We start from the raw sequence: 25,426 nt of genomic DNA on the forward strand, positions 1-25,426 counted from the left end.
TCTCCGTTAATGTCTCCACTGCTAAAATGACATCCTACCATAACAAGATTTACAATTAGTCTAACTCTTGCATGCTTTTTAAAACATTTTCCTCACTTCTTTGTCCTCCTCCTCCCCCTCCTGCTTCATCTCTAATAGCTGACGACTTTGCCACGTTTTTCATTAATAAAATTAAACACATCAGTGCACAATTTTCCACACCTCAATCAGTCAAGCTCATATCACCAGCAAACATAAACTCATTTACAGCCTTCTCTTTACTCTCTGAGGCAGAAGTCTCAAAACTCATCCTTTCTAATCACCCTACTACTTGCCCGCTTGATCCTATTCCATCTCATCTCCTTTAAACCATTTCTCCTGCAGTTGTACCTGCACTCACTCACATCATCAACACATCCCTCCACACTGGTATTTTTCCCTCATCATTTAGACAGGCTCGTATAACTCCACTACTTAAGAAACCCACCCTCAACCCATCTCTTTTAGAGAACTACAGACCAGTTTCCCTTCTTCCTTTCACTGCAAAAACACTTGAACGAGCTGTGTTCAAACAAATCTCTACATTTCTCACACACAACAATCTCCTTGACGGCAACTAATCTGGCTTCAGAAGTGGACATTCAACTGAGACGGCCTTGCTCTCAGTTGTTGAAGCTCTAAGACTGGCAAGAGCAGAATCCAAATTTTCAGTACTTATCCTGTTTGATCTGTCCGCTGCTTTTGACATGGTTAACCACCAGATCCTCCTATAAACCCTACTGGCAAATGGCATCTCGGGAACCACACTTCAATGGTTTGAGTCTTACCTATCAGATAGGTCCTTCAAAGTATCTTGGAGAGGTGAGGTGTCCAAGTCACAACATCTAACTACTGGGGTGCCTCGGGGCTCAGTTCTTGGACCACTTCTCTTCTCGGTCTACATGGCATCATTAGGTTCTGTCATTCAGAAACCTGGCTTTTCATACCACTGCTATGCTGATGACACTCAACTCTACCTCTCATTCCATCCTGATGATCCGACGGTAGCTATTCGCATCTTAGCTTGTCTAACAGACATTTCTTGCTGGATGATTGACCATAACCTTCAACTCAACCTTGCCAAGATAGAACTGCTTGTGATTACAACAAACCCACCGTTTCATCACAATTTCACCAAGTTAGGCACATCAACCATGACTCCTTCAAAAACAGCTAGAAGCCTTGGAGTTATGATTGGTGATCAGCTGACTTTCTCAGATCACATTGCTAAAACTGTCAGATCCTGCAGCCCATTCGAAAGGAAAATATATTTATTAAAATATATTGTGATATATTGTAATATATTATTTTCCCTTTTCTATTTTCTGATATTTTATATATTTGAATACATTTAATAATATATTGATGATACATATATTATATAATATATTGCAAAATATACAAATGATTGCCGCTTTCAATATATTGCAATATATTGGAAAAAATAAATATATATCAGAATATATGCCTAATATATTACATGATATTTTCCAATATACTGCAATATATTTTTGTTTCATAAGGGAGATTTGTTTTATTCAACATCAAGAAGATCAAGCCCTCTCTTTCTGGACCATGCTGCACAATTCCTTGTTCAAGCTCTTGTTCTTGTTCTGTCCAGGCTGGACTGCCCATTTACCTAAATTTGTTGCAGACTTATGTGCCCTCTGGATGCTTGCGTTCTGCAAATGAATGTCGCTTTATTGTGGCATCCCATAGAAGTCACTTTTACGGACTTTTAAATTAAATGTTCCCTCCTGGTGGAATGACCTCCCCAACTCAATCCGAGCAGCTGAGTCCTTAGCCATCTTCAAGAATCGGCTTAAAACCCATCTCTTCCATCTTTATTTGGCCCTCTAACTTTAACACTCACTATTCTAATTCTATTCTTAAAACAAAAAAATCTAACTACCTCTCTAATCTTTTTGTATATTTTCTTTTCATTAATTATGCAACTGTGCGTGTGTGTGTGTGTGTGTGTGTGTAAAGACCTCTAACACTAGCTTGCTCTATTTATTTTTATTCTATCTTTTTTTCTTTTTCTTTATTATTATTTAAAAGCCCATGCTACGTGTACTGTTAACCTAACTGAGACTTGTTATAGCACTTATATATCATTGCTCTTTTTGTTGTTTTTGATTGCTTCCACTGTCCTCCATTTGTAAGTCACTTTGGATAAAAGTGTCTGCTAAATGAATAAATGTAATGTAAATGTATGAGAGCTATGAGAAAAACAAACATCTGTTGATTAAAAAAACAGAATAAACTATTTTAACAGATTGTGAGATCGTATAACAATGTTTGTGTGTGTATGTTTGCATTAAATATGATGGCAGTATAAAAAGATATAAGAACATATTAATAAACTGAGAATAGATCAATAAAAATATAAATTCCCCTTACATTATTTTGGGAGAGAAAGTCTTCCTCGTGTATATACAGTATATCTAATTTTGAGAAAAGTGGTCCAGAGAACATTGTTGCAATGTTTAAAGACAGTACTCATGTGGTTATCTTTATGTTTTAAGAAGCTGGTTTAAATAACATCAAGATAGCTCAGAGCATGTTACAGATTTAACCGTGACGACATCGTTGTAAAATACACAGTCCTGGGGCCTGTAACATGATGGTAACTGAACAAATTCAGAGTTACAAGATTAGTGTTGAGTTGATAAAACGTACTCTGTTACTAACGTAACCTCGGTTCTCTCTAGAAGAGGGAACCAGTACTGCGTCTTAGCTAAGACGCTACAGGAAAAGTCTCTTTTCACGAAACACTGAAGCAAAAAATTATCCTTAATTTTGAATTATTGTAAAGCGCATTTGCAGCAGCACACAGCCATAGGCGAGACGGCTCGCTCGCTCATTGGCTGCTCTGCGGCAACTGCACAAGCCTATAGAGCGCAGGCTGATGCAACATCAGACCAATGAGGGCGCTCGCGCCCTCCATGCCACTTCCCGCCGAAACGGGTGTGGCCTAGCCCTATAAAGGGAGCTCGAAAATGCTGACTCACCTGATTTATTTCATCGCCGAAGCGAACCAGAGTGAATCGTACGCACGGCAGAGAACACAGTACTCGTTCCCTCTTCTAGAGAGAACCGAGGTTACGTTAGTAACCGAGTACATTCTCTTACGAGAGTTCTCTCGTACTGCGTCTTAGCTAAGACGCTACGGGAACCCCATGTAAAGCGCCGTGCACGCAGGGATCACACACCAATAAACCTGGAAGCGACGCCCAGGATTTACAGTGCACAGTCACCAGAGGGACTCACAGAGAGTCCAGAACAGGAGGGGGGGGGGCCTTCGTCCCATATCTAGCAGCGTCCGTAGACGTGGCAATATGATCACACAGTCAAGGCAAGGCCTGACCAATGTGGTAATGCGGGTCTTACGCAATACTGCCCATATAACAGTCGGCAGCGCATAGCGCTTGCGATCTCCGAGTTCCAATCAGGACCCTGATTCAAACTATACCGACAGCAGCCTTGCTTGCAGGGCGGGAACCTCCACGTTATAGAATCTGATAAATGTAGACGGCGAGGCCCATCCTGCCGCCATACATATATCCTGTAAGGAGATCCCACTAGACCACGCCCACGACGAGGCGACGCCTCTTGTGGAGTGTGCTCTGACGCCCAGTGGGCACTGAAGGCCTTCTGGAAGCGTAAGCTAACGCTATGGCGTCAACTATCCATCTGGATAGGCTCTGTCTCGAAACAGCCATTCCCTTGGAACGTCCACTGAACGAGACAAACAGCTGCTCAGTCTGTCTAAAGACAGCGGAGCAAGACACATAAGCTCTTAAAGCCATAATGGGGCAAAGAAGACTCGAGTCTCCATCCTCTCCTGACACCGACAGGGCAGACAGGGAAATAACCTGAGCCCGAAACGGCGTGTTGAGGGATTTCGGCACATAACCGTGCCTAGGTTTGAGTAAGACCCTTGAGTCATTAGGCCCAAACTCCAAGCACGTCGGGCTCACCGAGAGCGCGTGCAGGTCACCCACACGCTTCACTGAAGCGAGAGCCAACAAGAACACTGTCTTGAATGACAGATGCTTGAGGCTAATCGTTCGGATAGGCTCGAAAGGGGAACCTTTCAAGGCCTCCAAAATACAGCCGTCGTGTCGACGGAGCTCTAGCCTGAGTGATGTTATTTAGCACTCCCACTGAGAGATCAGCGGGTAACCGTTGAGCGCCCACACATGGAGGGACCACAACTCCGGTTGAGGGTGCCAAATCGAGCCCCTGGCCTGCGAGAGGTGGTCCCTCCTCAACGGTACTGGCCACGGGGCAGTGTCTGCTAACTGCATCAAATCTGGAAACCATGGTTGGTTCTTCCAAAGTGGTGCTACAAGCAGTACTGAGCATCTCGTTTCCCTCACTCGTTCTATCACCTGCGGAAGGAGGGAGACGGGGGGAAAGCATAGAGCGGGCAGCACGGCCACCTCTGTGACAGCGCGCTTTCGTTCTTGGAAAAGAACGTGGGGCAGTGAGCGTTTTCGTGGGACGCGAAGAGGTCCACTTCCGCCCTGCCAAATCTCTCCCACAACAGCTGGACTGTCTGCAGGTGTAGAGAACATTCGCCCGTGGGAATGTTGCTTCTGGACAGTCTGTCTGGACCCAGATTCTGTAGCCCAGGCACATGAACTGCTCTCAGCGAGCGCAAGTTGCGCTGAGCCCAAACCAGGAGGCGTTCTGCCAACCTGTACAGGTTTCGGGACCTGAGACCGCCCTGGCGATTTATGTAGGACACCACAGACATGTTGTCCGAATGGACTAAGACGTGGTGGCCCTTGATTCGGGGACAAAAGCGCGTCAGCGCGTTCTCTACTGCCAGCATTTCCAGACAGTTGATATGTTGGAGCTTTTCCCGTTCTGACCACAGGCCAAAGAACGGTCTGCCCTCGAGCAGCGCTCCCCATCCCAAAGTGGAGGCGTCTGTCGACACCATCTTCACTTTCGAGGAAGTCCCCAGGCTTACACCTGATTGGTACCAGTCGTTTGCTGTCCAGGGTTTCAGGGCTGTAACACAGCTCTGATTGATCTTGAGACGCAACCGACCAGATATCCATGCTCCGCGCGGTACTCGCGCTTTCAGCCAGAACTGCAAGGGGCGCATGCGGAGCAGGCCCAACTGAAGAACTGGAGAGCTCGCTGCGCGTTGAATGCCCAACGCGCGCTGTGGCGACAGCCGCGCCGTCATGGAGCGTGAGTCCAGAGCTATACCCAAAAACAGTATCGTCTGACTGGGGTTCAGCGAACTCTTCATCCAGTTGACACTGAGACCGAGTTTCTCGAGGTGATCGAGTAAAATGGCCCCATGTTCCACGAGTTCTGATCGTGATTGAGCCAGAATCAGCCAGTCGTCCAAATAGTTCAGCACTCGCATGCCTCTGAGTCTGAGAGGAGCGAGCGCTGCGTCCATGCACCTCGTAAACGTACGAGGAGCCGTGGACAAGCCGAACGGCAGGACTGTATACTGGTATGTCTGGCCCTCGAAAGCGAATCTCAAGTATCGCCTGTGACGTGACGCTATCTGTATTTGAAAATACGCGTCCTTCAGATCCATCGACATGAACCAGTCTCGTCTGCGAATATGCGCGAGGAGTTTCCTGGTCGTAAGCATTTTGAAACTGTGTTTCACCAATACCTTGTTCAGCTGTCTTAGATCCAGTATGGGCCTGAGACCCCCGTCTTTCTTGGGCACTAGAAAGTATCTGCTGTACAGATCGCTGTAGCTTTGAGCTTGAGATACAGGCTCCACAGCCCCTTTGCTCAACAGTTTTGATATTTCGGCCCGAAGTAGGTGTGCTACTTCTGTTTTGACCGTAGTTTCGACGCTCGCTAAAAAGCGCGGAGGGCGTCGAAAAAACTGTAGCGAGTAGCCTCTCTTTATAGTGTCTAGCACCCAATCCGAAACCCCTGGAAGCGCTGACCATGCATCTGCATGAATGGCTAAGGGTTGGATGCGAAGCGCGCTCTGTTTGCTGGGCAACGGGCAACGCTCTGGGTTGATCACAGCGGGCAGATCGCTCTTCCTCGACCCCGCCACGATGCTTAACCGAGTGAGGGAGGGCTGAGCGGGTCCCGTGGGACTCGTGCTGTCTGTGAGTAACTGTGGGCTGTAAGCGTGCACATTTACTGCTTTCGACTCGCTGTCTGCCTGGGCAAAGCGTACGTGCACGGGTTTCGTTTTTACAGAAACCACACGCTGTGTGTGACATAGTGTTTGTGGGCACTGAGGAGTGGGCACGTTTACTATGTAGTGCGCGCGATCGATCTGAGTCGATCTTATGGGCGCGAGCCCTGTGTGCAGGGCTGTGCTTATATGTGGAGATGGGCACTGAGCAGTGGGCATCGTCACTACATTTATAGCACCATCGGCCGTGGCCGGGACACCAAAAATTACACTCTTTTCGGGAAATATCTGGGTAGCCGTGATAACGGCTTTTGTGTGCAGGCAAGCGGGCAACTGTGCAGGCTTGCGCGTTGCAGGAAACGCTGAGACAGTCACAATTCCTGGAACTGAAACAGCGGCGCGCTTGGGTGAGAGCTCGGCCACAGCGGAACTCGTACACCGGCGCTTTCCTAGAAGTACTAGGATGACTTCGGGGCTTCCGGCTCCACCGTAATCCTCTGCCATGTTTCCCGCGGCGCGGGCGACGGCTGGTAGAGTGAGAACGGTGTCTCGAGCTGCGTTGCTGATGCTGTTGCGATGAAGCAGCAGGAGGCGGGGGGCGTGACTGAGAGCTTTGCGGGGCCGGTCTAGCACAACTCTCTGCAGAACCGGAGCGCTTCGGCAAGAAGTGCTTGAAAGCTTGCGACGCTTTCTGGTCCTCGACGAATCTCTCAACAAACTCGTTGACAGACGATCCGGAGAGGCCAGCGGGAGTCAGCGGGGCGTCGAGGAACGCAGCGCGCTCAGACTCTGCCATGTCTGAAAGCGTCAGCCATAAATGTCTCTCAGCCACAGTAGCGGAAGCCACAACCCGTCCCATGGCCTGTGCAGCGGACTTAGTAGCGCGGAGAGAGAGATCTGAAGCACTCCTCAAATCCGCGAGACAGATAGCTTCAGGTCCCATCTCATCCAGCTTACGGAGGAGATCACTCTGGAAAATCTGCAGCGTGGCCATGGTGTGTAACGCAGACGCAGCCTGCCCAGCAGCAGAAAAGATCGAAAAGATTTCGCCACTTCTTCATGAAGCTCAGGAAGAAACGGGGCGGGCTTTGAGCTAGGAGAAGTACGCTCATCCGGAAGAAAGCTACCATCCAGCCGGGTACGAGAGGGGGGCGCTGGTGCAGACCACTCGAGGCCGAGGCTCGTTGCGGCCAGCGTGAGCACTCGCATCAGCTCCTTCTCGATATCAGCCCATCTGCTGGGCCTCTGAGCAGAAGGCGCGAGATCCCCGGGGCTCGCCCAACCCTCACTCCTCAAAGCTAGCAGAGAGCACGTGTCCTCTTCCCCTGACGTGGCCCTGAGATCCACTTCCTCGGAAGACGCGGCAGCAGACAGCGGGCGCTGACCATCGGGAAGCGATGCAGGGGAGGCCGGTGAAGCAGGGAGAACCAGCGAGCTCGGTTGAGCTGGAGGCGGTTCCGGAATTCGCTGGGAGCGGCGCTTTTTACGGCGCTGCAGCGCAGCAGGGAATGCAGGCTCGGAGAAGAATGCCAGGCGAGTCCTCAGAGTCACCATTGGCAGTAGCTCGCAGTGAGGCCAGCCGCCGTCAGTGAGTTTGAGCGCTGCATGATCCTCACCCAGGCAGGAGACACAGATGACGTGACGGTCTCCTTCGCTGAGCGGGGCTCTGCACGAGCCGCACGAGGGCATCTTTAAAAAGACGCAGCTCTTTTACGAGTGTGTGTCGCAGGGCGAACACTCACGAGGATACAAAAAGGATATAGGCGCCGGAACGCGCAGCAGGAACGGCAGTGCAAGGCGGTGTAGGCCAGCGGCTTCAGGAATGGTTCGTCCCGCTGAGATGCTATCTGACGGCGCTTGCTTCCTTTCGTGATCCAACGATGCGTGAGCTTCGCTGAAGAGATGAAAAATCAGGTGAGTCAGCCTTTTCGAGCTCCCTTTATAGGGCTAGGCCACACCCGTTTCGGCGGGAAGTGGCATGGAGGGCGCGAGCACCCTCATTGGTCTGATGTTGCATCAGCCTGCGCTCGATAGGCTTGTGCAGTTGCCGAAGAGCAGCCAATGAGCGAGCGAGCCGTCTCGCCTATGGCTGTGTGCTGCTGCAAATGCGCTTTACAATAATTCAAAATTAAGGATAATTTTTTGCTTCAGTGTTTCGTGAAAAGAGACTTTTCCCATAGCGTCTTAGCTAAGACGCAGTACGAGAGAACTCTCGTAAGAGAACCAAACCTCTCCAATCCGGCTTTGATAGTACCATGATGCTGTTCATCATGCATCAGTGCAGTCACAAGTGAAACTTGTTAAGTTATAATGAAAATATATAGTGACAGAGCCTCGAACATGTAAGTTCAGATTTTTAATTTTTTATTTAGGGGTTGCAAATTAGCTTCAGCTAGAAACCCTATATGCAACACATCGGTTCAAGTTATTGTAACCTGTTACAATGTGTCTCTTTTGCATTGTCCCTGACAAATAAACAAATAAATAAAATAAAATAAAATAAAATCGTGCAATCTTTTGATACTAAAGCATTTATATTACATGATCTGTATACATTAATATTTATTTAAAATAAACGATTTACAATAACTGTTAAACTAAAATTGCTTGTGTGTAAAAGATAAATAATAATAATATGAATCACAACAACTACATAAATCATAAAATGACTCAGTAAATATCATTTAAAGCCAGAATGTTTTTTTTTTTTTTTTAGCATTAGTGACCTTTAATTAAGTAGTGTTCCTGTGGCTCAATTGGTAGAGCATTGCATTAGCAGCGCAATTTTGTGGGTTCTATTCCGAAGGAGCACATGTTGGGTAACAAATTTTAGCCTGAATGCACTGTAAGTATCTTTGGATAAAAGTGTCTGCTAAATGCATAAATAAAAATGATAAAAAAAACATATTTTGGAGCAAGATAAACTGGAGTGACTTTGTGTCAGACATGTGTCACTTCTCTCACATGAGATTGGTCCGACTTCAGTTTGAGATATCTAACCCAGAACATAACCTGCCGTGGAGTGTAAGTTACTATGGCAATGAATGCCGCTAAAAGCCAAGCCACTTACGTGGTACTTAAAACCCAGGATTGGTGCAAATTTACCTGGCTAGCCAGCTAATCTAGCTTCATGGTACAGGCCCCTGGTTATTTTCACAGACTTCAGTATCTGTTTGTAAACAGAATGCTAAGTATTCCCAGGTGGAAGTAATCACATTGAAATTTTTATGATGCCTCATACAAACTTTTAACAAATATAAATTGGCATGATTTACAGCAGAGTGGCCCAGTGGAAGCATGCTGGGCCCATAACACAGAGGTCGATGGATCGACACCATCCTCTGCTAAAACTCTTAACTTCTAGACATGCCTCAATTCCCAAAAATGGGACAAGAACCACAGGCTGGCCATGAAAAGTTTGGCCCTATCATAGTCATTCAACCACAAGACTCCGTGTGTGTATTTTAAAGAGGTCCTGAATAAAATGGATAATTAACAGGGCATGTTAGCTATTGTATAACAGCTTCAGTGGCCTAGTGAATAAGGAACTAACCTCCTAAGCCAGGGATTGTTTGTTATAGTCCAAATTAATTCCAAGTTCAAGTTCATTTTATTTATATAGCATATTTATAGCAGCCACTGACTGACCAAAGTGCTTTACAGAACCACAAGATGACAGACAGAAATGGCAGAACAGTATCAGACTCATCAATATATATGAAAAAAAAATGTCAGTATTAGACTCAATAGAGAAATAGTAAAACTAACCAACCTTAATTATAGGCCAAGGAAAACGTGTGTTTTTAAAAGTGACTTAAAAGAAATCACAGAAGGGGCTATCCTAACTTCTAGGGGCAAATTGTTCCATAGCCGAGGCCCGACCACAGCGAATGCTCGATTCCCCTCTGCGTTTGAGTCTGGAATGTGGGACTAATAGCAAGTTCTTGTCACTTGATCTCAGATTTCTTAATGGAGTATATGGTTGTGGCAATTCAGATAGGTAGCTTAGTGCATGGCTACATAGAGATTTATATACAAATAAAAGGATTTTAAAATCAATTCTGAAATGAATGGGTAACCAATGAAGAGACCTCAGAATTGGGGTGATATGGTCACTTTTTCGATTATTTGAGAGGAATCTTGCAGCAGCATTTTGCACTAATTGGAGATGAGCAATTAGAGGTTGCGAAAGTAAAGTGTATTGCAGTAGTCTAATGCCCCTTTCACACTGCACGTCGGACCCGGCAAATTGCCGGAACATTGCCGGGTCGCAATGAAAGCAATGATGTCCCGGGATTGATTCCGGCATTGAACCCGGGTCGGGGACCTAACATTGCCGGGTTCAATCCTGGGATGAGCGCTGTGTGAACAAAAGCCAGATCTAATGCCGTATCATAGTGATGACGCACGTTATCGCATGACTCTTTTACCAGCTGTTTTGAAGGAAGATCAACGTTCGCGACAAAAAAAATTTGCAAACTGTAATGAAGCAGAGATCAGTTAGTTCCTCACTTTCTGCGCTTACGCCGAGATCGTTCGCCAGCTTCAGTGAAAGTATAACGTGCCTAATGTTTTTGATTCATACATTACACGTCACACCCTGATGTCACGTGTCGTTACGGGACCTTTACGGGTTGTGTGTGAATGCATGCACATATTCCGGCAATGTGACTGTGCTAAATCTAGCGACCCGGGAACAATTGCCGGAACACTTTACCCGTGTATTTGCCGGAATTGCAGTGTGAAAGGGGCTTATGTGTGAGGAGATAAAGGCATTAACAGCCATCTCAAGAGATTTATGGTTAAGGAAGGGTTTGACTTTCGACAGCAGACAAAGTTGATAAAAACTATAGCTTCTTACGGAGGAGATTTGTTTAAAGACTCATCTAGTATAATGCCCAGGTTCCATACACGTTAGGATCTAAAAGCCAATAGTCTGCCTAGGTCGAAGGTGGCAGCCTGAGGATTAACACTAGACCCAAAAATGATGATCTTGGTCTTGTTTTCATTTAGGAATAAAACATTTTGGTCCAGCCAAACTTTAACTTCATCTAAATAACTTAGTAATGATGAAAGGGCAGAAGGATAATTTCTCTTGATTGGTACATACATTTGTGTGTCGTCTGCGTTACAGTGAAAGGATACACTATGTCTTCTTAGAATGTTGCCCAGTGGTAACATAGAGAGAGAGAAAAGAGACGGTGCTAAGATAGATCCTTGAGGAAGACCACAGGTTAGATGCGCAACGGAAGAGGAACAATTTCCTAACTTTACTCTGAAAGTTCGATCCGAGAGATAAGACTGGGACCACTGGAGAACGATACCGTTTAGCCCCACATAACACTCTAGTCTGGATATCAGGATAGATTAATTGACAGTATTAAAAGCTGCTGATAGATCTAAAAGCACAAGAGCCACAGAGTCACCAGTATCAGTGGATAAATATATGTAATTTAAAACTCCCAACAAGGCAGATTCAGTACTGTGAGCAGACTTAAAACCAGATTTAAATTTTTCGGAAATATTATTACACTTTAGAAAAACTGAAGTTGGTCAAGAACAACTTTTTCCAACAACTTCAAAACAAAAGGTAATGCAGAGACAGGACAAAAGTTATTTAGCATGGCAGGATCCAGTGAAGGCTTCTTGAGTAACGGTGTGACCATGGCCACCTTAAGGGCAGCAGGGATGGAGCCGATGATGAGGCACTTATTTACAAATGACACCAATCCTGGCCCTACTAAATCAACAATTAATTTTAGAAACTTAGTAGAAATTATGTCGCGAGAGCAGGACGAAGGTTTCATATTTGCTATAATTTCTTTGAGGTGATTCAGAGTGATTGGCTGAAAAAATCCCAGGTAACAGAATTCAGCAACTGACTAGAGTGTTCAGTATGAGATGGGATAGCTTTGCATTTTAGATTAGATATTTTGTCAATGAAAAATCTCAAGAAGCTTTCACATAGCTCATCAGAAGCATCAGACATTGTATTTACCGGAGGATTTAAAACCGAGTTTATAATAGAGAATAGAACCTTTGGTCTAGAGTGGTTTGCCATAATCATTTCAGAGAAGTATGTGGCTTTAGCCGACCATACAGCATTCTGGTAAGTCGACAAACTGGCTTTAAACAGCTGAAGGGAAATTTGTAGCTTGTCCTTTTTCCATTTGCTCTCAGCCTTTCTGCTAACTTGTCTTAGTCGACGAATATCCACATTGAGCCATGGTTCTGATTTGGGCTTAGGTTTATAAGGCTTAAGCGAAGCAGTTTCATTTAAGGCATTCAGCCAAGCAGAGTTTAATTCAAGTTTATTTGTATAGCGCTTTTTCCGATACAAATCATTACGAAGCAACTTATGGAAAATTACATTTCTACAATATTTAGTAGTAGCTTATAAGTGGTGACTGTCAGTTTGTGCGCATATGACAGGATTTTTCAGAAAAATTAATACAAGACATAGTCAGCCAGACGATGAACATTATTAACAGCAATTATATGATGCAGTCCCACTTGTAGCAATATTTGTTAGTTCTGTTTGTTTATTCAGGTTAAGCATCATCTGGGGTCCTCTGAGGGGTCAGCATCATCTCTTCTCAGATGTTCTGGATCCAGACTGGAGCTTTGTAAATCCTAGTTACCAGAGAAAAACAGAGAAACAAATAGAGACCTCATTAGCATAGCTGCTGTTCCAACAAAGTAAAATTAATTAGTTTATAACACAAGCTAAAGTATAAGAATGTGCATTTGATCAGATGCAACTGCAGTCACAATTTTAGAGATGCATTATTTGAATGCTTGGCAAAAGAGCTGCGTTTTTAATCTAGATTTAAATAGAGTGTTTCTGAACCCCCGAACATTATCAGGAAGGCTATTCCAGAGTTTGGGAGCCAAATGTGAAAAAGCTCTACCTCCTTTAGTGGACTTGGTATCCTAGGGACTACCAAGAGCCCAGCGTTTTGTGACCCTAAGGGAGTGTGATGGATTGTAACGTGGTATAAGACTAGTTAGGTACACCGGAGCTAAACCATTTAGGGCCTTGTAGGCAAGTAATGATAATTTGTAACTGATACGGAACTTAATAGGTAGCCAGTGCAGAGACCGTAAAGTTGGGGTGATATGATCATATTTTCTCGACCTGGTAAGGACTCTAGAAGTTAAAAAGTCTTAGCAGAGGGTGGTTTCGATCCATCGACCTTTGGGTTATGGGCCCAGCACACTTCCGCTGCGCCACTCTGTTGTTAAGCACCCCAATTAGGACTATAACAAGCAATATTTTGTTTAGGAGGCCATTGCCTTATTCATTAGGACACTGAGTCTTTAATGCAGTTGCTAACTTGACCATTTAATTCTCCATTATATTCAGGAAGCCTTTAACATACACACAGAGTCGTCTGGATGAACCCCTACTATGAGAGAACCAAGCTTTACATGATCAGCCTGTGGTACTTGTCACTTTTTGGGGATTCAGGAATGTCTAGAAGTTAAAAGTCTTAGCAGACCTCTGGGTTATGGGCCTAGCACGCTTCTGCTGTGCCACTCTACTGTAAACCACCCCAGATGGGACTTGAACCCACTATCCCTGGCTTAGGAGAACACGGTTTTATCGATTTGGCCACTGGGAATGTTTTTTGGCAGCTAACTTTTCACATCTTTTCACAACTTTTCACAACTTTTCAACATCTCTTCTAGATGAGCGACTATTATGAGAGGTCAAAGTGGCATTAGCTTTTCAATACCAGCCTGTGGTTCTTGCCCCTTTTTTGGGGAATCAGGCATGTCTAGAAGTTAAAAAGTCTTAGCAGGGGATGGTTTCAATCCATCAACCTCTTAATTATGGGCCCAGCACGCTTCCGCTGCACCACTCTGCTGTAAAGCGCCCTGATTGGGACTATAACAAACAATCTCTTGTTTAGGAAGGCAGTTCCTTATCCATTAGGCCACTGGGTCTGTAATGCAGTGGCTAATTTGCCCTTTTAATTCTCTATTATATTCAAGACAGCCTTAACATCCACACAGAGCCTTCTGAATGAACCCCTTCTATGAGAGAACCAAGATTTTCATGACCAGTCTGTTGTTGTTGCCCCTTTTTTGGGAATTAGGCATGCCTAGAAGTTAAAAAGTCTTAACAGAGGATGGTTTGATCCAACGACCTCTGGGTTATGGGGCCAGAACGCTTCCACTGCACCACCCTGCTGTAAGATGACACACACAGGACTCGAACCCACAATCCCTGGTTTAGGAGGACAGCGCCTTATCCATTAGGTCACTGGGTCTGTAATGCAGTGGTTAACTACTTAGCAGAGGATGGTTTTGATCCATCGACCTCTGGGATATGAGCCCAGGATGCTTCCGCTGTGCCACTCTGCTGTAAAACACCACAGATGGGACTCAAACACACAATCCCTGGCTTAGGAGGCCTAGCTGTCTAAGGATAGTCTGACAATAATTCAGAAATGTTGAGCAATGTCGAACTGCACAGCCAATCGCATCAAAGTGCTATGACATTTGGACCAATCGCATCGAAGCCCTAAAACATTTCCAGCCAATCAAAAAGCGCAATTCATAACTCTCTCTTGACCATTCTTGACATTTAACCAATCAGCGAACAGGGGTATGTCGACGGCACGTTTCTGCATATCACCGCTAGGTGGAGGGGTCAGCACTTCCAGTCAGGTGTCCATCAAGTTGCCGAACCATGCCGAAGGTGTACGAAAGACTGACATAATCCTCAGGGGGCGTGTCAAGGGTAAAAACAAGTTCATTACCAAAGTTCGTGAACTACGACAAGTATCGTGTCATTGTTGCGGAGCTCAGCATAATTTTTACGGAGGACAGCGAAGCTTCATTTTAAAACTAAATACAGCAATATTACCAACGACAACAGGTAAGAAATTATCATCTAATTGCAAACTTTTACATGTTTTATTTTTTTTATTAGTGCGTTGTTTAATTGTTCTTTCAAAACTGTTTCATCAAAGTCAATAAAAATGTCTGGCAAACAACAAAAATCACAAAGTGATGTCGGACACTGAATGGATTTCGCGTTTAAAAAAAAAATAGCCAGCCCAGGAATTTGGCCATCAAATGAAGATAACAGGCCAGCTCCTCGACAGAAAAAGTGGTACGAGATTTATCAAAGGGTGAGTGAGTGTTTGTTACCTTTGCATGATAGAGAGAAAAAGAAAACAGGCAAGTGTTTGTTGACTTGCATAATCAAACTTTATTAGTATCATTATTTAATGTATTTGCATAAGAGAACAACAGATTAGGCTCCTGTACAATCAAAGAATCAAACTATTGTCATAATGTCAATTGAGTTTACTTGATACTGACTTATTGATGATAAACAGTGTATAGATGTTAACATTCATGTGTCAGAATAAATAGATATTGGTTGTAAAGTCTAAGAATTTTTTTACATTTCATATTCAACAGGATTTCAGAATTATTTTGTTCCTTTTTTTGGATGACAGCAGTGTATAATGTAAAGTTATCGGTTTCATTGTCATAATAATCACTGTAATACCAAAGGTATGTTAGTGAAAACTATAATTACAATGACGATTTTATGTGAAAGTAATCAGGGATCCAAATAAAATGCTTAAAGTGATTAAAAAGTAAAATGACCTTACTAAACTTCATGTTTTGTCTCTTTTTTAATCACAGACTGCTCCTTCTGGGACATTATTGCAAGGTCCATCTGTAATTCCACTTCCTCGTTTGCTCTGAGACCATGCCACCAGAGGATCACAAGTGTATTGGCAAAAGGCTTTTCAAAATTGGATCCGAAGGAAAGCCAGTGCTTCGTGACAACCTCCAGCTCTGGTATTACCCAGACCTGGTGGAGACCATCTTCATCAGGCTTTGCACTATCCACCCAAGCCCCAAAAGAAAAGGCAAGGGAATGCTGTCGAGATGGTCTCTAATCCTCCAGGATTACAGGAGGATAAGGGAGCTTGTACTGGGCAACAACTTGGTGATGGGGGGAACCACAATGCAGTTGGTGGAGATAAACCAGAAAACCCTGATTCAGTGGTATAACAACAGACAGAAAAAGCAGGAACTGTCTTTGCTGGTTCAGGGCATTCAGTTGCCTCAGCCCCTCCCTCAGGAAGCTCAGGAACCTCTCCAGGCTGACAAACTCCAACGGACTGAGCCAGAACAACCAGGGGAGCAGCACTAGTACAAGCTACCAGAGAGCACAGCAGGTCAGGCATAGCAGAGGCAGACTTCTACTGGATGACCCCGTCTCAGACCCAAGGCACCTGCACAGAATGCTATGTTGGTTATGCCATCAGCACCTGGAGCATCAGTGCAGATGGTACCCAACATACTTATACCAGCAGCACCAGATTTCCAGGGCGTGCCGATGCTTCAGGGTGTGCCAGTGTTCCAGGGCCCCCGCAAATGGCTCAAAGATTGCCAATGGTCCAGGGCATGCCGATGGTCCAGAGGATGCCAATGGTTCAGGGAATCCTAATGGTTCAGGGAATGCCAGTGGTTCAGGGGATGCCACTGTTACAGCCTACAGTTGTGCAGAGCACCAGTTCACAACCAGCTGCCAATCCGCAAACCATGCCTAAGAGACCCTACAAGACAACTGTAGAGGCAAACACTTGCAAGAAGTGCAGACATTTCAAAACACATCGGGACATAGCAAGTACAGTACTGCTTTTTAAAATCCTATTTAACTTATTTGTGTTTGTATTTAAAACTGTATTTACTGTTTTATTTACCTTTTTAATTTATTGTTTGAAAACTTATTTAATTTCATATTTATGTTGTTCGGTGATTTATGATTTATGATAATGATTTATAACTGTTCGGTTAGCATCATTATTTTTCATTTTATTTCCCTTTTGATTTAAAGTTGTTTTAAAACTTATTTAAAATTTAATTTGTTTAATATTTATTACTGTTTTATTGGCATAATTGCAAAAAAATTAATAAATAATAATAATTGGCAAATGTCCATTTCATCAGTACACTGCAACAATAAAACGTGTCTACAAAAATATAATTTGCATTTGTCATTTGTCACAGACATTTTTCAGCATATTAATGACTATTTTGCATCTTTTTAATTAGAAATGACAGATTTGAACATGACTTGAATAAATGTAAGCTAAAAAAATGCTTAATCTGAATAAATATCAATAAAACTACAAATAATAATATGCTTAATCAGAATAAATATGAATACAACAGCTACTAAATGACTAATAATAACAAAACACATTTCCATTGGTGTACTTAAATTTTCATGAAAAAAAAAAATGAATTAACATTGAAACATTATTTATTTAAAGCAATTAACAATATTACAAAAAGTTGTCTTTAGCTGGATTCGAACCCGGGTCGTGGGGAGCACCTGCAATATAAATGTGCTAATTTACCGCAAGAAGAAACCGGAAGATGTATCACTGTGCGCATGCTAAGGAAGATCGGTCTTTGAATGTCAAATTTCACCCTTTCTTAGGGTGAAATTTATACAATTTATAACAATAGATGGACTATTGTTCCCCAGCTTGAGGCCAGTGCCTTATCCATTAGGCCACTGGGGCTGTTAACATAGTCGCTAACTTTCCCTTTTAAATATCAATCTTATTCAGGATGACTTTACAATACACACAATGAATCTTCTATATGAGCGACTATTATGAGAAATCAAAGTAGCCTTAACTTTTCATGACGAGCCTGTTGTTGTTGACCCTTTTTTGGGGAATCAGGCATGTCTAGAAGATAAAAAGTCTTAGCTAAGGATGGTTTGGATCCATCAACCTCTGCTGTAAAGCACCCCAATTTGGACTATAACAAACAATCTCTTGTTTAGGAGGCCAGTTCTTTATCCATTAGACCACTGGGTCTGTAATGCAATTGCTAAGATGTCCATTTAATTCTCCATTATATTCAGGACGCCATTAACATACACACAGAGTCTTCTGGATGAACCCTTACTATGAGAGAACCAAGCTTTTCATGATCAGCCTTTGGTACTTGTCACTTTTTTGGGGACTCGGGCATGTCTAGAAGTTAAAAAGTCTTAGCAGAGGATGGTTTCGATCCATCGACCTCTGGGTTATGCACCCAGCATGCTTCTGCTGCAAGATATCACAGATGGGACTCGAACCCACAATCCCTGGCTTAGGAGAACAGTGCTTTATCCATTAGGTCACTGGGTCTGTAATGCAGTGGCTAACTTGCCCTTTTAATTTCTTCATTATATTCAGGATGCTTTAACATACACACAGTCTTCTGAATGAACCCCTAGTATGAGAGAACCAAGCTTTTCATGACCAGCCTGTGGTACTTGTCCCTTTTTTGGGGATTCAGGATTTAAATTCAATTCAAGTTTATTTGTATAGCGGTTTTTTACGATACAAATAATTTCAAAGCAACTTTACAGAAAATTAAGTTTATACAATATTTAGTAGTAGCTTAACCCTTATGGGTTGTTTGGGACATTTTTGTCCACTAGGGGGTAAAGTTGAGTCTTATTTTGGCCACAACTTTCTCTGTGTTTGAGCTAATTGAATGATTTTTGGTGACAAATCTTATTTTGACCTATATTTTGGGAAAATGCTTTGGAATTTTTCAAAAACTCAACGGTACACTGTGGGCAAATTCACTACCCTTTCGGTATGTTCGTGGATGAAAACATCCACTAAATTAAACTGCTGTAAAAATGTATCAGATAAATATTTTTTTCAATTTTTTTTGCATAAATCTACTCAACCTCAGTCCTGATCAAAACTACACAAATGTTTAAAAAAATTCCAAGATTTTAACTCTTTAATTACCAAGTTCATAAATGTTGTCACTGATTTCGAAAAAAAAAAAAACATTACATATTTTCAATATAAAAAGTGATTGAAGACTGGATATTTTTTTACCTTTTATCACAGTCTTGGGCATGTCAAAGATTAGTAACTAGATTGGCTTTGATGCATTGTTAGTTTTTGTGCAGCATTAGATTTTAATTTTTTCTCACTAATTTGTTGTTGGTGGCTGTTTTTGCCCCATTGACATTCATTATAACGACATTTTTTGATTGCAAAGCCATGACACCATATAATCATGCATTATTGATTGTTTGTGGTTTTCCCTTTTGGGAAGAGGTAAAATTTGTTATTTTTACAGTTGATCACTAGTTGGGACCATTAACCCTTTAGATAGGCCTGTGCAAAAAAAGGCTTAGTTTCTGGCTTGTATATGGAGTTATATGGAGTATAATAGCAAATTATAGTGTGTGTGAGAGAGAGAGAGAGAGAGAGCGTGTGTGAGAGAGACCTTTGTGCACTTACAGTATCTGAAAAAATCCAAATATGCACCTCATGCTCTCAGAACTACATGGAGTAAACAATAAAAAAGAAGTGTGTTTATGCACCTGCTGCCTTTTGATGGTGAAAAGTACAGATGGCCTATATGTGAAATGCTTGTCTTTTCTTGATGGTAAAGCCAGTTTAAACCCTTAAAATCCTGTAAAAATCTACTTTGCATCAAATTTATGAACATAATATATTATGAACCAAAATGCAATACCTACTTCAAATAAGCTGCAGCTCACTGGAGGGGTCAAGGTACATAATCATTCCTAAAACTTTTGGTACAAGTCAAGCCCTTTCTCGTGTTGCTTGCTGCTTTTCTCACCATGAAATGACCAGCACAATGGCATGCAAGTGTTTAAATCCACGTACTTTGCTTTTGTTTAGTCTATTCCCTTGTTAAGTCTGACGCCACGTAGCAGCGCTTTAGTGTCCAAACGCTCTATCAGTTACCACGAGAAAACAACAAAAGGTGCTAATATAAACTCACAATGTGAGAGAATACTAGCGAAAAAGTTATAATATTAACATTTAACTCCATACCGAAGTCCCAGATAGCCAGACAATGAAAATATAAATATAAAAAAAATATATAAAAATTATTTGTGTTTGAGACGCTGTGAGCATGGGACTGTAGTATATATCATAAGTTTGAAACCGTTTAACTTAAATTATCAATATGAATAAACAGTGCTCATAAACGGCTGCTGCGGTCATATTCTCAAGTGAAGCGAGTTGAGGCCTGGACCCGGAAACAGCGCTTCTTACGTCATCACTTAACAACCGAATACTTTCACCACCATTAAAAGGCAGCAGGTGCATAAATACACTTTTGTTTACTCCATGTAGTTCTGAGAGCTGAGGTGTACATTGTGATTTTCTGAAATACATCAAGGTAAGTGCTCAAAGGTCTCTCTCACACACTCTCTTTCTCTCTCTCTCTCTCTCTCTCTCACACACACACACACACACACACACACACACACACACACATACACACACACAATATAATATGCTGTTATACTCCATATAGCTTCATATACAAGTCAGAAACTAGGCTTTTTTTGCACAGGCCTATCTAAAGGGTTAATGGTCCCACCTAGTGATCAACTGTAAAAATAACAAATTTTACCTCTTCCCAAAAGGGAAAACCACAAACAATCAAGAATCCATGAATGTGTCATGGCTTTGCAATCAAAAAATGTCGTTATAATGGAAGTCAATGGGGCAAAAACAGCCACCAACAACAAATTAGGGAGAAAAAAATGTAAATCTAATGCTGAACAAAAACTAAAAATACTTCAAAGGCAATGTTGCTACTAATCTTTGACATGCCCAAGACTGTTATAAAAAGTACAAAAAAATCCAGCCACAATTACTTTTATATTGGAAATAAGTCATTTTGTGTGTGTGTCCCCCCCCCCCAAATCAGTGACATCATTTATGAACTTGGCAATTAAAGAGTTAAAATCTTGGATTTTTTTAAAAACATTTGGCAGTTTTGATCAGGACGAAAGTTGATTTAACAGATTTATGCAAAAAAAAATAGAAAAAAAATATGAATCTGATACATTTTTAAAGCAGTTTAATTGAGTGGATGTTTTCATCCCGAACATACCGAAAGGGTAGTGAATTTGAACAATCCACAAGGGTTAAGCGGTGACTGTCAGTTTGTGCGCATGTGACAGGATTTTTCAGAAAAATTAATACAAGACGAAGTGAGCCAGACGATGAACATTATTAATAGCAATTATTATATGATGCAGTCACACTTGTAGCAATATTTGTTATCTGTTTGTTGATTTCAGGGTTAGCCTCATCTGGGGTCCTCTGAGGGGGTCAGCATCTTCTCTTCTCAGGTGTTCTGGATCCAGACTGGAGCTTGTGTAAATCCTAGTTACCACGGGATATAAATCCCCTGGGAAAACAGAGAAACAAATAGAGACATCATTAGCATAGCTGCTGTTCTAACAAAGTAAAATTAATTAGTTTAACCCAAAGTAAAGAATAAGAATGCACATTTGATCAGATGCAACTGCAGTCACAATTTAAGAGATGCATTATTTGAATGCTTGGTGAAAGAGATGCCTTTTTAATCTTGATTTAAATAGAGAGAGTTTTTCTGAACCCCGAACATTATCAGGAAGGCTATTCCAGAGTTTGGGAGCCAAATGTGAAAAAGCTCTACCCCCTTTATTGTACTTTGCTATCCTTGGAACTACCAAAAGTCCAGCGTTTTGTGACCTTAGGGAGTGTGATGGATTGTAACGTGGTATAAGACTAGTTAAGTACGCAGGAGCTAAACCATTTAGGACCTTATAGGCAAGTAATGATCATTTGTAACTGATACGGAACTTAATAGGTAGCCAGTGCAGAGACTGTAAAATCGGGGGAGTATGATCATATTTTCTTGACCTGGTAAGGACTCTAGAAGTTAAAGAGTCTTAGCAGATGATGGTTTTGATCCATCAACTTCTGGGTTCTGGTAACTTGCCCTTTTAATTCTCCATTATTATCAGGAAGCCTTCTGGGTAAACCCCTACTATGAGAAAACCAAGCATTTCATGACCAGCCTGTTGTTGTTGCCATTTTTTGGGGGACTCAGGCATGTCTAGAAGGTAAAAGGTCTTAGCAGAGGATGGTTTCTATCCATGGAACTCTGTGTTATTGGCCCAGCACGCTTCCGCTGCGCCACTCTGCTGTGAATCACCCCAGATTGGACTTGAACCCACAATCCCTGGCTTAGGAGGCCAGTGCCTTATCCATTAGGTCACTGGGGCTGTTATGTGGTAGCTAACTTTCTGGATGATAGAGAACTAAGCTTTTCACGACCAGCCTGTTGTTTTTGCCCCTTTTTTGGGGAATTAGGCATGTCTAGAAGATAAAAAGTCTTAGCAGAGGACAGTTTCGATCCATCAACCTCTGGATTATGGGCCTGGCACTCTTTTGCTGTGCCACTCTGGTGTAAGATGACACTCACAGGACTGGAACACACCATCTCTGGCTTAGGAGGACAGTGCCTTATCAGGGTTCTTTTCCACTCTACGTAATGGCGTCATTGGGCGATGATTGCCCTTGATTCAAGCCTTCGGTTTATCCGCGCTCATAACACTACCACAGAATCAGTTCAGAATCAATTACCAAAAGAATCAGTTCGGTTCAGATGCTCTGTGTGTCTGTCTGCTTCACGCTGATTCACACATGCGCAGTATCATCAGCTCTTCGGTTCTCGATTCGGACGCGTCTGACAGAAACGGTTCTTGACTCGAGAACGAGTCAGTCTATTGTTCGTTATCTGGCCCGGCTCGATGTTCATCATCAGTTCTCTCTTCAAAGCAGTTGAGTTAGTGTACTGTTTGAGTAAATTAATTACTCCGGGATATTGGTTTGTTTGAACTCAGAGGGAGTGTCAGCCACATTAAAAAAGTTAACAGCTTAAGTCATTTGTGGATTAATGCGTATTGGAGACGCGAACCGTTTAAAACGATTCAGTTTGATTTGGTGAAGTGGTTCAAAAATATCCGGTTACATCGAATGATTCGTTTGCAAACCGGATATCACAATCTGCTTTGTTTTGAACTCTCTCTCACAACAGACACAGAAGAGAAGACGATGCTGAATAAAGTCGTAGTTTTTGCTATTTTTGGACTAAAATGTATTTTCGATTCTTCAAAAAATTCTATCTGACCCTCTGATGTCACATGGACTACTTTGATGTTTTTCTTACCTTTCTGGACATGGACAGTATACCGTTCACACAGCTTCAATGGAGGGACTGAGAGCTCTCGGACTAAATCTAAAATATCTTAAACTGTGTTCTGAAGATAAACGGAGGTCTTACGGGTTTGGAACAACATGAGGGTTATTAATGACATAATTTTGCTATTTGGGTGAACTATCCCTTTAAAGGCGTCCTGAATAAAATGAAGTATTAAAAGGGCAAGTTAGCTACCGGCACTATAGACCCAGTGGCTTAATGGAAAAGGCACTGGCCTCCTAAGCCAAGGGTTGAGTGTTTCAGTCCCATCAGAGGTGTCTTTCGGCAAAGTGGCACAGTGGAATGGTGCTGGGCCCTTAACCCAGAGGATTATGGATCAAACCCATCCTCTGCTAAGACTTTTTAACTTCTAGACATGCCTGAGTCTCCAAAAAAGGGTAAAGAACCAAAGGCTGGTCATGAAAAGCTTGGTCCTCTCATAGTAGTCGTTCATCCAGAAGCATCTGTGTGTGCATTTTAAAGGGGTCCTGAATAAAATAGATAAATAAAAGAGCAAGTTAGCTACTGCATAACAGCCCCAGTGGCCTAATGGATAAGGAACTGGCTTCCTAAACTAGCTATTGTTTGTTATAGTCCCAATTGGTGTGATTTACAGCAGAGTGACACAGCAGAAGCAAGCTGGTATTGAAAAGTGTCCATTGATGAACACTTTAGAATTTTGGCTGAAGCAGTAGGACATCCGGGGATTTCTCACCTTCTGTTTTATGAATACTACAGATTTCAAACATACTTCTTTCTTCACATACTCTTTTTCCCTACTATATAGTAGGTGAGTAGGCATATAAGAACACAAAATAAGCATACGTACATCCAAATCTTAAGTGAATTATTGCAATTCTTGCCTTCTCTTTTATGAACATAAAAGAGACATTCAAACATACTCATTCGCTAGCCTACTGCTTTTTCCATACTATATAGTAGGGAAGTATGCCATTTCGGACGCAGCCTCTGTGTGCATGTTAAAGGCGTCCTGAATAAATTGGAGAATTAAAAGGGCAAGTTAGCTACTGTATTACAGACCCAGTAGTTTAATGGATAAAGCACTGGACTCCTAAGCCAGGGATTGTGCGTTCGAGTCCTGTCTGGGGTGACTTACAGCAGAGTGGCGCAGTGGAAGCCTGCTGGGCCCATAACCAAGAGGTGGATGGATCGAAACCTTTCCTAGTCAACTTAGCAAAGCCCCTTGAGAATCTACTATAATACAAGGCTAAGCCCAAAAAGCTTTGTACCCTGACTTTTAGCTATTGGCCATGATTGTACAGCTTCCACTTGACTGGGATCATCCATAACCCCCTCAGTCGAAATAACATAACGAAGGTATTGCACTTTTGTGGCAAAGAAATTACATTTAGATGATTTTACTTTGAGATTGGCAACCTGCAATTTGGACAATACTTCATCTAACCAATTCGGGAGGACAGTAATCATCAATGGCTGAGCACAACAATAACACACATACCTTAACCTTATATAATAAATAAAATAATTTTGGACTTCCTGTCCACTTTCAATGACAAACTGCTCTTACTGTGAGGACTCAACCTTCCCCTTTGCAGCAATAATGGGAAGGTCTTCTTCAAACAGCTGGCCAAGTTTGTCTACACTCTATTCCCTATCTACCTACATTTCCCCGCCACTATCTACTTCATTCTTCATTCATTCATTCATTCATTCATTTTTCATTCTTCTCACCGGTGGCTCTAGCCAACCACAAATGCCACGGATCCCCGAAAACGCAGCATATCAGAAAGTTTCCTTGTGGCAGAAACGCTATCAGAAGTTTGCTGGAAAGTTCCCCTAACCAAAGTTCTGGCTAACCAACAGGGAACGTTCTGGGAACCAAAAATTGTTAGCTGGGTAGGCTTGTAAATTAGCAGAACCTGAACAGTGGAAATTTTCTAAAATGCTTAAAATGGCTTAATGTACCAAGAAAGTAAAAAAGACAAAATTTTAAAACATATACTAAGTGCAGATGCACATATAAACTAATAATATGAATGCTACTGTTGGGAACTCAGAAACGAAGACCTGGAGACTCTTGGGTAATCTTCAGCAGGATTCTTTATTGAGAACGCTCTGCGTGGCGCTGCAGTCATCAAAAGTCTAACTTGTCCTTATACATTGTAGATTATATACATTTTCAAGGGGGCGGGATACACA

General features: G+C 42.5%; 1 protein-coding gene across 3 annotated transcripts in view; it reads left to right on the forward strand.

Moving 5' to 3' along the window:
• The window catches only part of LOC132152694 (uncharacterized), a 75,182-nt gene that overhangs the window by 24,764 nt on the left and 24,992 nt on the right, over window positions 1–25,426 (forward strand). The gene's annotated exons all lie outside the window — the stretch shown is intronic.

The sequence above is a fragment of the Carassius carassius genome, chromosome 11 (assembly GCF_963082965.1).
Source record: "Carassius carassius chromosome 11, fCarCar2.1, whole genome shotgun sequence".
NCBI lineage: Eukaryota > Metazoa > Chordata > Actinopteri > Cypriniformes > Cyprinidae > Carassius > Carassius carassius.